General features: G+C 39.6%; 1 long non-coding RNA gene across 1 annotated transcript; it reads right to left on the bottom strand.

Moving 5' to 3' along the window:
* Positions 1-257: 257 nt before the first annotated feature.
* LOC111098917 lies at positions 258-12,168 on the bottom strand. Its single transcript, XR_005370011.1, has 3 exons — positions 12,013-12,168; positions 2,550-2,633; positions 258-517 (listed from the first exon to the last, which is right to left on the bottom strand). It is a non-coding gene; the product is annotated as an uncharacterized LOC111098917 (long non-coding RNA).
* Between the last annotated feature and the right edge of the window lie 311 nt (positions 12,169-12,479).

The raw sequence follows: 12,479 nt of genomic DNA, 5'->3' as shown, positions 1-12,479 counted from the left end.
ACAAGAGATCACCAATGCTACATTGGCCTAAAGCTCAGAACCCTGGAATAATGGATTATCAGCCCTAATGGGAATAAATGTATGATTCTCATCAGAATTTTTACTACCCTGAGCATAGCTGCATCAGGCATTCTACAGACCTATAAAGCTGAATGATCTGAACTTTACTTCCAGGGTGAGGCTAAACTCAAATTTGGGGAGGGACAGTAAGCAAACTGCCTTTTGTTTCACTTATTTCCTCCCAAAGTTAAACTTTTAAAGTCATGGAAATCTATTGTTCCTTTATTTCTCAGTGCATTATAGCTTTACACTATGACATCATCTCCAAGGGACCTGAAAAAAATCCATGTACTGTGAATAGCACATCAAACGAGTTACATGGCTTTGCAGAGGGGATGGAGTGGTGAGAGAGCATTATCCAAAGTCTTTTCCATTCTGTGTTCTTATTCTTCAGGTGCTTGTGATTACCCTCAGACAGATAGCTCAGCATTGTAACTCCCCTGCACACAGATAAACTCTGGGAATAAAAATCAAAACAATAATGAGAGGTCAAATTTCAAACTGCTTTGAACCACATAAAAACAAATTTAATAAATGTTGCTCAGAAGATACACATGAATAATCATTAGAGCTGTTTCATGTCTGCCTCTCTCTGACACCTCATGCCTCTGTTGGGATCCTTCTTTATCTGTAGAATCATTCCACTGAATGACTTCTAAAATTATTTCCCAAATAATCCAAGCATCATGACCTGATTTGATAATCAAGCTACTATCAGCATCAGGGAGTGGATGTCATAAACTAGGTGAGTAATCCTACCAGAAGTCTTTTATCTCAAGAAAAGAGACTAAGCACATATTTATATATTCAACAAATAATACTCAGACAAGTTTGAAAAATGCTAAGTGTTCTTCTCCCTCATTACACAGGTAGCTGAAATGTAATTTAAAAAAAAATGACATGGATCTAGGTAAGTGATCTCCAGCAATGTAATTAATCGAAATGAAGTATAACAATTGACAGTCTTTTTTGCTAGACTCAGAAGTAATAACAAATATTTTGAGTAAGCCAAGGGCTCATGCCTGTCTCTTGCCTTCATTTTACAAAAGAAACTAAGCGGGTTTTTCTTTTATGAAATTTTTAATGCTGCTAAAGACTGAATTTCATAGAAATGACATCAACCAAAATAATACAGTGACCTTTTGACAGCAATATATTCAGTTTAAATCATGTCATAGTCATGATTGTACATTTTCATTGATCTTCAGTTGCATTTCCACTCTGCTGCATTTCTGAGCAGTGTTTCATGCTTGCAGGATGGCTAAATGAGGCAGAAGATGCAGGATGTAATAAAGAACTATCTGGTTCATCGTGGGATGAGACATATACATGTGTCTGGATCAGATAAAGTGACCACAAGCCAGTGGGGGTTATTGGGAAAATTACAGAAAAACTAATAGAGTTTCAATCCACCTAAACACCATTTTGCTATTTTATTTTCATAAATTTATGAAAGAATAACAAAGATCCATTCACTTGAAGAGAAATCCATTTAAACTCAGCTTCATATATCATCCTATGCAGAAACCCCAAAGGGGGCTCGAAGAAAGAGGCTCGAAGAAAGAGGCAAAGCACAGGATTGACCCTATAGAAAAGCCATGATTTGAAAGAATCATAGAAATTGATCAGTGGGATAGCCAATATTATTTGTTGAACTGAAGCAGATATTATCCCGCCCTCAAAGTATTTACTGTCTATTTTTTTGAGGCAAGCAGACATTAATCAAATAATCATACTATATATATATATAAAAGATGATCCAGCTTCGTCATTAAAGTCAGAGAGAAACTCCCTTAGGAAGCTTCGTCATTAAAGTCAGAGAGAAACTCCCTTAGGAAATGACCTCTAGTCTGAGATCTGAAGAGGTGTCTGAGAACCAGCTAAGAGGGAAATAAAGAGGTAAAATACCATGTGCAAAGGTCCTGAGGCAAGTCAGAGTATGGCATATTCGAGGACCTAGGAAAAACCCTGAATTCAGTTTTGAATATATGAAATGGAAATGCCTATAAAACGCAAAGGGGGTTGGATATATGTATGAGTCATGACCCCATAAACATATGCATGTCCAATACTTCTGGAATGCCACACTAATATAAACACCACCAACCTGCACCTAGATAGCTGTGAATACTGAGGATAAGTGTAAAATATACACTTTTTAAGATTTTATTTATTCATGAGGGACAGAGAGAGAGGCAGAGACATAGACTTAAGGAGAAGCAGGCTCCTCGCAGGGAGCCCAATGTGGGACTCGATTCTTGGAAGGAGGATTACACCCCCAGCCGAAGGCAGACACTCAACAGCCGAGCCACCCAAGCATTCCAGTGTAAAATATTTCTTAAGCTTTTATGCTGTAGTCCTCTCTCTATGCATGGTGTTCTCTAGTGGGGGTCTAGGAGACTTTGATCTTGTAGGTTTGCTCTTCACCTCCATTAAATCCCAGCTCCACTCAGAAGAGACAGTAGGGATTCTATTTTCAAAGCACCTACCTAGAAAGGTGACAGCACCTTACCGAGCAGACCTGGAGCTTTCTAGTGATGGGGGTTTTAAGCTAGTGCTTCAGAGTAGAAGATCTGTAAGACAAACAAATGTTTCTGTCTTACTATCGATTAAGTTTCATAGTAGGACTTCAACATACATTTATGCTAACAAAATATCTAAGCAAATAGAATTTAACATGAGGACACTGTATGCTTTTTATATTAAATTGTAGAGGCCGCTTTTAGGCAACAGACTTGAACAACAGAAAGCTGAGCGAAGTAAGAGGGTCCACAGTGACCAATGCAAGCAGGCCCATCGGGCGACCCACTTCAAAATAGCCATAGGCCCTGCTGACCAATGGGTGACTTACAACCAGGCACAGGAACCCAAAAACTAAAATTCCATACCTTCCCATAGCTCCTAGCTTCCCCTATCCCCAACCTATAGCCCCCTACTACCACCTCCTGGCAGACAGTCTCTCTTCTGCTGTCCTGCCAGCTGCTCCCTTGTAGTGTATTCCATAAACTTCTGGGGCACCTGAGTGGCTCATTCCGTTAAGTATCCAACTTGGGCTCAGGTCATGATCTCACTCCTGGGATCAAGCCCCACATCGGGCTCTCCACTGAGCGGGGAGTCTGCTTATGTCTCTCCCTCTACCCCTACCCTTCACCCCACTTGTGCTCACTCCCTCGCTCTTTCTCTCTCAAATAAATAAATAAAATGTTAAAAATTAATGAGGAAGTAAACTTCTATCTCCTTTGTTCTGCCTTAGGTGAATTCTTTCACCACCTGCACCACTGGCCTCCATCTGATCAGGCCACTCGACATAAACCACTATGGAGGAACTTCTGAGGATTTTGGTTATATGATACCAAAGAGGTAGAGAAATTTCAAGCCTTGTGCGATATTTCTTCCTGATGAATCAAGGAAGCAGATGCCCTAGAAATAATATTTCTTCCAGTCCAGGTAAGGTTAACCTCCTCTGGTGGGTTTTGCTGAGTCAGCGTTAAAGGTCCACCTTGGAATCTAAGGATGTGCCCACACCAGGCTTGTACAAGCACTTACAGAAGGTGTTTTCTCTTCCTTATATTTAAAGAGACTGTTGTTACAAGGTAGAGCTTTAAACCTGTCCAGTGGTTAAGTGGAAATAAAATGAAAGAGAAAAAAATTTCCTGAAAAGGGGCTAAAGTTGGTTCTCATTATTGCTGGTAGTCACATGTGATGATACCCCTGTGGGTCACAAAACCAGTGAAGATCCTCGTGGCTACTGTGTGTCAACTGGCTAAACAACTGTCTCCTCCACTATGGGGCAGCTGCTCAGAGGAGTGAAGCCTGGAAGCGCCTTGCCCAGAAGAGGAAGAGTTGAGCATGTGAACACCTAAAGGCTTCTCAGAATAATCCAGAATCAGAGCACAACTGCCACCACCAGAAGCTGGCAGAAATCTTGGCAGTTGGACCCTGGAAGGAGGAGGCCAACTCCACACGATGGGAGAAAGGGGCTTCTGCAGAGTGCTCATCTGTCAAGGTTAAAAGGGTGTTTTCTATGAATACTCCAGGGGCTCTACAAATGTATTTTAAACCCGAGGGCCTCATATCGCAGGTAATTACTCCCAAACAGACTGTGCAGAAATGTCTGAGGAATCAAGGGCATCTTGCCCTTCAGGCCAGGAGCACAGTAACATGGCTCCTCCTCCCCCAGCTGCCCCTGTGTTCCCTGGCTTCCTACCTCCTGTGCCAGATGCTTGTGCCTTCCCATCATTCATCTCTGGCAGAAAGCAGGTGAACGGTGTAGTTTTCCTCAGGGAAGTTAGTACACCACAGGTGAAGGCAGAGTTGCCATAGCAGCTTGGCCCCTGGAGTGATTTCAGACTCCTTCCAGCTCAGGGCTGCTTCCCTGCTCCCTCAAGGCTTCCCTCCACACCCCTTCCAGTGTTATTTTTGTCCACCTAGATTGTGTGCCTCCTGAGAGTAGGAACCAGATTATTTGTTAGCATAGCTCCTGGCAACTTGGAATAGGCTTAATTTTTTTTTTCTAGTTCAATCCTATTTCAGCATTTTTCTAGAAGGATATCCAAAGAGTGGTTAGCATTTGCATTAAAGAGAGGTTCCAGAAGTCAATATATGAAAGGACAGGGAAGGAGAATTTCACTATTCATCTTATACTTTCTATATATTATAATTTTTTTGCCACATGGATATATGAGGGTTTTTTATGACAAGATGCTCGCTTTCAGTTTTATTCATTTGGTGCACTGTACCTAAAGTTGTAAGATGCAAAGAAGATAATGGGCTTTTCGGTCAGAATAGTTAGTGACTAAAGTCTTTGGCATGAGAGAAAAATGTTTTTCCAGAGGATAAATACACCCGCCCTCTCTCAAGGCAGATACTTCTGATTAATCATGACATTCTTTCCTGTGGGGCCCACAGACCACCTGTAAATTTCTCCCAATCCAGCACACCCGGCAGTTCTTATGAATTGACTAGAGTTGACGTGGGATTTGAACCTGTATACCATCAGGATCATTGCTTGGATCATTTAATTGGCATTGACAGTTCTCCTTGTGTTGAAACTTAACAACAATGAATCTAAGCTTAAAACTGGAGAAATAGGTCCAGATGAGAACAGAAGGAAAAAACGGATGTCACAGAACACAGTGGGATGTGATGGAATCAAACTATAGGGTTATAATCAGTGTCCAGATAAAAACTATACATATGAAAAGAAATCTTTTTTTCAAAAATGATGACTTTAGCTTCTCTGGATGGCTGTCCCCACGCTTTGGGGCACTCCTATTTGGGGATAAGCAAGCACTTGTCACAAAAGTAAAATGTTGCCTGCTGCTGTCAGATCCTTATACTGCCTTTTGTGTAAAATAAAATAAAATAAAATAAAATAAAATAAAATAAAATAGATTCTGTCCTAAAGGGCCAGCATTTCATAGTTTCTATTGTCATTTTATGTATGATAGTCTCAATAGAGACACCACAGGGTGCTAATAAAAAATAATCTTTTCAATATGTTCTGCTAATCCTATGATGACCGAAGGCAGAGAAATGCTTTAGAAGAAAAATGGCTCCTCCTGGGGGCTTCAGCTCTCTTTGCTGAAGAGCAATTCATTCACCCACGGAAAGAAGGCACTCCAGAATCTGCTGGAAATAGTAGAGGAAAACCACGTTGCAATCTGATTCTAGTTTGAAGGAAAATAGAGAATTTGTCTGAGAGGTCACAAATACACAACCTGCTCCAGACAGCTGATGTAAGTGGGCCAACCGAGGTGAGGTTCTTGTATGCTCTTCAGAATACTGATCACCTGTTACATGACCTGAACAGTTCTGAATATTGAGGGAGAAACATCACCAATATATTCAAATTGATCAATTCAAATATTCATCTATTAAGCACCTATTATGTGTCAGACACTGTGCTAAATGCTAGCCATGGCCCTTGCACCCAAAATGTTTGCACCCTCAGAGCCAAAATATTTACACACTCAGTAAATAGAGAACAATAAAAAAAAGAACAGAGGAATAAGTGTCAGAGCAAAAGAAACACTATGTAGAAAGCCAAAGTCAGAAGAGAGTAATGTGAAACAAGTACCTGCCTAACAAGTAGTTAGACAATCTTCATGAACAAGGTAAATCTTTTTTTTTTAATGTATTTATTCATAAATAAATGAATGTCTGAAAGAGACACAGAGAGAAAGAGGCAGGATGAGACACAGGCAGAGGGAGAAGCAGGCTCCAGGCAGAACCTCCCAGGACCCCAGGATCATGCCTTGAGCATGACAGACACTCAACCACTGAGCCACCAGGCATCCCGAACAAGGTAAATCTTAAAGATGATGTATTAATCAGGGTTCTCCAGAGAAGCAGAGCCAGTTTGGTTATACACACACACACACACACACACATATTTATATATTTAAAAAAAATTAAAGATTTATTTATTTATCTATTTATTTATGATAGACATGGAGAGAGAGAGAGAGAGGCAAAGACACAGGCAGAGGGAGAAGCAGGCTCCATGCCGGGACCCCGATGCGGGAGTCCAGGATCACACCTTGGGCCAAAGGCAGGCCTAAACCACTGAGCCACCCAGGGATCCCCTTAAAAATTTGTTTTATTTATAAATAGAGAAGGAGGCTGTGAAGGATTAGCTCACACAATTATGTAGGCTGAGAAGTCCTATGATCTTCAGTCTGCAAGCCAGAGATGCTGGAAAGCCAGTAGTATAAGTAAGTCAGTCAGAATCTGAAAGCCCTGAGAACCAGGGGCGCTGAGGATGTGTAAATCCCAGCCTGAGAGTTGGACAAGATGAGATGACCTGTCCCAGCGCAAGCAATGAAGCCAGAGAAAGGGGGTAAATTCCTCCTTCCTCTGCCTTTTTTTCTATTCAGGACCTCAATGGATTGGATGATGCCCATACACAACTGGGAGAGCAATCTGTTTGGCTGAATTCACTGATTCAAATGCTAATCTCATTCAGACCTGCCCAGAAATAATGTCTAATCTGGGCACCCCATGGCCAGTCAGGGTGGTGCATAAAATGAGCCATCACACATAGTGAGCAACTAGATGGAGAAGAGAAGGGGGACATTTCAACTAGAGAAGTGGCTTGAGCAGGGCTCGGAACCAAACGCAAAGATTGTGGGTCTGGGGAAGGAATGAGTCTGGTCAAAGCTTCTGAAGGGGAGATTGGGGGGGGGGTCGAGGCGAAGGAGGAGGAATGGAGCTGTGTTATTAAATTGCTTGATAATGAAGCAACCCCAGTATAAAACTGTGACATTGGAAACCAACACAGCTTACAAATCAGAAGAGGATGACTTCGCAATTCTTTGCTCCAACTATACTGTTGAATATCAGCTGCTGGCGTGGGTCAGTCACTGTACCATGTCATGTAATCCTTACAAGAAGCCACCAAATTGGTTCCCTGTTTTCAAATTAAAATCATGTGGCTTGGGAAGATTAAATAACTTTACCAAAGTCACAGAATTAACGGGCAGGTCTATGACACTGAAATTCACATTTCTTTCTACCCTAAACCTTTAGGTACAACAGAGCTTGTCCAAACAGCCTTAAGGGATTTCATCCTCATCTCTTATGCCCACTGCGGAAACCAACATGCTGTCCATAAATATCAGTTAGGGCCACCCGGTTTGAGATTCTCTCCTTACCAGTACCTACCTTATTCATTCATTCCACAATTATGAGGTGCTTGTTTAATGCCAGGCACTGCTATAGGCTCTGGCACAGAGCCATGACTATGCGGTGCTCTAGCCCTCTTCAAACACCTTCTGTGTGGAATAAATTAATGCTGGGGATAAATATAGAAAGCATTTTTAAATATTTTATTCATTTATTCATAGAGACACAGAGAAGGAGAGAGAGAGGTAGAGAGAAGCAGGCTCCCCACGGGGAGCCCGATGTGGGACTCCACCCCAGGACTCTGGGATCACGCCCTGAGCCAAAGGCAGACTCTCACTGCTGAGCCACCCAGGTGTCCCTAGAAAGCATTTCTTGACGTGGAATTTAATGAATGACATCCATTTACCTACATTTAAACTGTATCATATTACTTTGAGGTAAAAATGCTGATGTAAGCACAAATAAATATAGCCAACTGTAAAAGAAAAAAAAAAAAAACACGCATACACACAACATGGCTGCAGGTATAATATGATCCTCTATTAAATATTTTAAATTTCTAAGATATGATTAAAATGTGGCCTTAGCTGACAGAAATGTCATTGTCCTGTTCTTATCTGGGCTTCTTGTATTCTGTATCCTTTTATAACCTACTCAGCAGTGTGTGGGATTGGACCCTTCCCTTGGGTTAGGACAGAAATCCAAATCTCAAAGACCCTTCAGTCTCAGGCTACAATTTCATAAGGTGGAGACTTTATGACAACAAACTCTTCATTGAATTCAGGTGCCTGTTCCAGCCACTGCCCAGGTGACTGCAGTGCGAAGTTCAAGATGAAGCAGCTCCTTCACCCTTTACCATGTAGCCCCCCAACCCCCCAAATGCCTGGTGGCAGCTCTCTTGTCAAATGCTTCTCTCTGCCTCAGTGAGTGTTACTGGGGAGAGGGGAACAGATCCTTTTATTTTCACCTTACCTTTTGATGAAAAAAAGAATGTCTTTTTTGACTATTCTTCAAATAGCTTTCTCCATGACATTAGAAAGCCATAAATCTACTTGTTTTCCCCCCGGGACTCTGTCATTTCTCCTTCCCCGCACCACTCCTCCCACATCATCTATAAAATAGGATCCTGGCAAAGCTAACACTTCAAATACTACAGTCAGCAATCTATTTGATTCATCCAACTGAAGTAAAAAGAACTACTGCAATAAGTCATGTTCAATCTTGATCTGTGCTTATTTTTCTATAAATTAAATTCTTATAATTCTGTAGGTTAAAAATATTCAAGAGGTGCTTTTCAAATAAAAGCTTGGAAATAATTTCAAATGCTTAGCAAGGTATCTTTAAAAACATTTTTTTAACGATTTACTTATTTATCTAAAAAAAAATAGCATGCAAACAGGGTGAGGGTGCAGAGAAAGGAGAGAATCCTCAAGCAGACTCCCCACTAAGTGTGGAGCTCTATGCAGGGCTCAATCCTAGGACCTTGAGATCATTACCTGAGCTGAAATCAAGAGTGAGCCCCTCAACTAACTGAGCCACTTAGGTGCCCCACAAAATATCTTTTTAAAAATGAAAAATGAACTAAATGACTTTTAACAAGACCCAAACTTATTTCATATTGCAAATCATTTTTTTACTGTATTGATTAACAACAAACATTTTGTTTGTTCAGCACTGTGCAAGCCAGAATGGGAAAATTTCCTCATAAAATGTGAAGTTCTTACATTTTCACCGTATATCTTGCCTATGGTTTGTGCTCAGTTAATATTTAAAATATATAGCATTTATTACTAATAAATAATTGTATAATAACAATTTAGAGTTCAGTAATTATTATTAATAAACATATAATATTTTAAAATATTGCTCAAAGCAGAAAAGTTCTATGGGACATTGGGAAACAGATAAAAAATTAAAACTCAGGACCCAAAGTTACTCCCCCCATGGTCACCCTCCCACCATTGTGCTCTTTCTAAGAAGGAAGAAGGAAGAAATGCCCCTAAGATAGAAAAGGTAACAGATTTTGCAGCAACAGCTGAGATCAGCATGCATTTCAAGGTCAGAAGTCTATGTTAGCTTAAGTGCAGGCCTTAATTTGTTCCAGGTACAAAATTGCCTTGTTGTGCTTCAAATTTTCAGCCACCAGTAACTACCTTGTAAGTTGAGAGGGTTAAATTTGAAGGATGCATTTAAAAATATTACTTATTAAAGCTCTTTCTTTTTTTCAACTCCTGTAAATTCCATTTCCATTTAAATAGAGGCAGAAGCAGACAAATTGCTTTCATGATGCTCTTTCTATTTGTGTTTCTATGGAAATGGATTCTTGATTAAGGAAGGGGAAAGCTAAAATCAAAAGTTGTAAGCAAGGAGAGCATAACCGAGGGTGTTTCATGGAGCTGTTGACCAGATTTTGTCCAATCCAAGGTAACATAATATTAAGTAGCCCAAACTTACAGATATAAACAGTCATGTCCTCACCTTACCTCTCCCAGAGCTATTTAACCTCTCACATTTTCCTGACCACATCTTACTGTCAAACACAAGACCCCCCCCCACAGCCTTGACTTACAGGTCCTCAATACGTGGCACAGTATCCTTTGTTGGGTCTTACTTTTGAATATTTCTTTCTTAACTAGCTCCCAAATATGAGCCTTATCCTAAGGTGTGTGTCCAAGAGCACTGGACATTTTGGGGTATTATTGAGAGAATAAAGTCTAAAAAGAAAAAAACAAGGTAAGAAGTGAAGTTGGATTTCAAAGAGTAAATAATTATTTAGCATCATATTCACTTTTACATCCCAACTATTTCTCAGTAACTCACATTTAAATTAAAAAATAAGTCAGATTTACATTGTCCCTATTCTGTGAAGAACTGCCATTAAAAAACCTATTACTAAAACCTCCCATCACACAAACCATGCCTGTCAGCTGCTATCAATTTCCACATCCTATTGACTTGTAAATGGCTAAGATTTTCACAAAAGTGCTGAGGTCTCTTTTATGACAGGAATTTTGCAATTTTTGGCAGCACAGGAACAAATTACATTCTTATTTTCTGCAAATGTTCAATGCTACAGAAAAGTCCACATAATTATATAAAATATTATACAACAGTTCAACTAAAGCAGACTAACTCAAAATCTACTATGAAATTTGATTGCAACTTTGGTGTTATTCTTTTAGCTGTTTGACATAAAAGACATGTGGCACATCATATATGAACTCAACACCTCTAAACCTCTAGATCAGCATAAGAATTATTATATGGTCTTACTCATATGTAGAATTTAAGAAACAAAACAGAGGATCATAGGGAAAGAGAGGAAAAATTAAAACAAGATGAAATCAGAGAGAGAGAGACAAACCATAAGAGACATTTAATGATAGGAAACAAACTGAGCTGCTGGAGGGGAAGGAATTGGGGGATGGGGTAACTGGGTGATGGACATTAAGGATGAGCAGTGGGTGTTATACAAAACTGATGAAATAATACGAATATGTTTGTATTATTGAAACCAATAATACACTATATATTAATTAATTGAATTTAAAAAAATTTATTTTAAAAATGAGTTTGTATGATGGTGTAGATTACCTAAAATCTCTAAAATCCCTCTCATTTCCTCAGTTCCAAACATATTACCAGTATTCCATGCCAGAAATTAAAAGGCTAGCAATTAGGAGGAAATGAGTAATTGGTCACACAGAATTTCTTTTAAGTGTATCATGACTATAGAACAATAATATTATGATGTTGCTCAGTGTGATAATTAAGGGAAAAGAGAAAAACAGAAAGAGAAATGGGGAGGGAGGGCATGAGGGAGAGAAAAGGGGAGTGAGAAGGAAAGGAAGGGTAAGAAGGAGAAGAAAGGCATAAAGCTAGGGAAGGAATGAAAAGAAAGAAGAAATTTGGAGATCATCGACTTAATTATTTTAGAATGGAAAAAAAATGAAAGTAACCAGAAGTTAACAGTGATCAATTCTCCTCTCATGTATTGACCAAAAGAATAATATTGTTTAACATTGCTAGAGATTCAGATGCAAATAAGTGCAAAGGAACAGGCAAGAAAAGGTTGGAAAGAGGGAGAGGAGAAAACTCTAATAACATATCAAGGTCTCTTCGAGATATACTGGTTCCTTATGTTTCTGCTGATGGGCAAACAAAAGGTCTATATACCAGGTTTATCGAAATAAAGCTTTCTTGAATAATGTATAGAATAAGAAGAATGCTATGGGTTAAAAAAAAAAAAGTAAGAAGAAAAGCCAATATAGTTGGTACAATATATACCACAGAAACAAAACCACATTAACATTTGGGACTATTTACCTGATTGTAAAATTCAGATCATTTGTTAAAACAAAATTGCAGTTGACCCTTGAACAATGAAGGGGTTAGAGACACTGACCCCCGCTCCGTTGAAATCTACACTTAAGTATGTAACTTTCAACTCCTCCAAAACTTAAATGATAGCCTACTTGTGCCTGAAAGCCTTACCAATAACATAAAACAGTCAATTAACACATATTTTGTATGTCACCCTATTGTGACATACCATATTGTCATATGTGACATATTGTGACCCATATTGTGACACAATTGTATACCATATTCTACGATAAAGTAAGCTGAAGAAAACAAAATGTTAAGAAAATCATAAGGAAGAGGGACGGCTGCGCGGCTCAGTCACTTAAGTGTCTGACTCTTGATTTCAGCTCAAGTCATGATCTTAGGGTCCTGAGATTGAGCCCTGTTTCCGGCTCTAGGCTCAGCGCCGAGTCTGTTTGAGATTCCCT

The sequence above is a fragment of the Canis lupus genome, chromosome 15 (assembly GCF_011100685.1).
Source record: "Canis lupus familiaris isolate Mischka breed German Shepherd chromosome 15, alternate assembly UU_Cfam_GSD_1.0, whole genome shotgun sequence".
Classification (NCBI taxonomy): domain Eukaryota; kingdom Metazoa; phylum Chordata; class Mammalia; order Carnivora; family Canidae; genus Canis; species Canis lupus.
This window is presented reverse-complemented; position numbering and strand designations above follow the sequence as displayed.